The sequence below is a fragment of the Nicotiana tabacum genome, chromosome 4 (genome assembly GCF_000715075.1).
Source record: "Nicotiana tabacum cultivar K326 chromosome 4, ASM71507v2, whole genome shotgun sequence".
Taxonomy (NCBI): Eukaryota; Viridiplantae; Streptophyta; class Magnoliopsida; order Solanales; family Solanaceae; genus Nicotiana; species Nicotiana tabacum.
Window position 1 is genome coordinate 48,866,396 of NC_134083.1, and position 1,334 is coordinate 48,867,729.

The window sequence follows — 1,334 nt, forward strand, 5'->3', positions numbered from 1 at the left end:
ATAGTCTAATATAGTAGTGAAATTTGGAACTATACCTATTTCTGTGAAGATACAGATTCAAAATAAGTTATATTTGAACAGTGGTGCAATTTATATTTGTAAAAAGAAAAGGAATTATATAATTATGTCCTTTCGTCATTTCAGGAGTGTTTCTACCTTTTTTGGTTCTTTAATTTATTAACCTTATTTCCAAAATAGACTCTTTTAAAATAGTATCGAAAACTTTTACAAAATCATTGTACTACATAACTTGTGATACACGCATGTGTCAAGAGACTAGTCTTTAACTAAAGGGAAGAGAGCTTAAAATACTCCTATTGTATATTAAATTGTTTATAACCCCTCCCCCCTCCCTCCCCCGCCCATCTATCCGTCTGAAAATATATAGGATGTTAATTCTATTCTCAAAAGTGCCCATGGGACTAACGACAGCACATGTCGGCCTTTCATTAAATGATGTGGCAACCTTTCATTTGACCACGTGGCTTTGTAGGGTTGAAAATGCATTTGGGTAAATTTCGACCCATTTAACCGATCCGACCCACTCTTCTTACCTTATACCCATATATTTTACTTATCTTCTTCCCCAATTTAATTCCTAGGTCATCAGGTTGCTCATAAAATCTTCTTCCCCAAAATTTGTCTTTTTCAACTAATTAATTCTTACCTTTTTCCTTCGAATCTTGTGGTTGGCTGTAAAGTTGAGCCTTTATTGATTAACAAAAAATTCAAGATGTCTCAAAATTTTGTCTCTTCTGGTTTGTCGCGTCGTTGTGGTTTAATTGCAAATCATTTTGTGGCTAAGACTCATTTGAACGGCGATCGCCGATTCTACAAATGCCCTCTGACGTGTGGCTATAATTCCATAGTTTCGTATATTATGTGCCTTGTATTTTACATGCTTTAATAATAAATTATATTTTATTTGCGCATAATGGAGTCTATTTTATGTGTAGGTGAATTGGAGATGAAAGTAGAGCAAAAGGGATATTTAAACGTTGAAAGTGTGCTCGAGAACAGTGAAAAGGAGAGACCTGGCGAGGCCAGCCAAAAGCTAGGCTGAACCAGGCTTTAGCCTGGCGAGGCCAGTCAAAAGCCAGGCTGAACCAGGCGTTATGCTGGCGACGCCAGGCCTGGGGCCAGGTCCAATCCGAGTTTTGAAGGCTTATTTCATCTCCTGGTTTGACTAGGACTTGACCTACACGTTTAGGTCTTTTCCTACACATATAAATAGACCTAAAAATGCCACTTTGGGGTGGAGACCGAGATTGGACAGAGAGACCAACATTAGACCGGGGATTCGACCTAAGGAAGAAAGAACACACTAGGAGTAA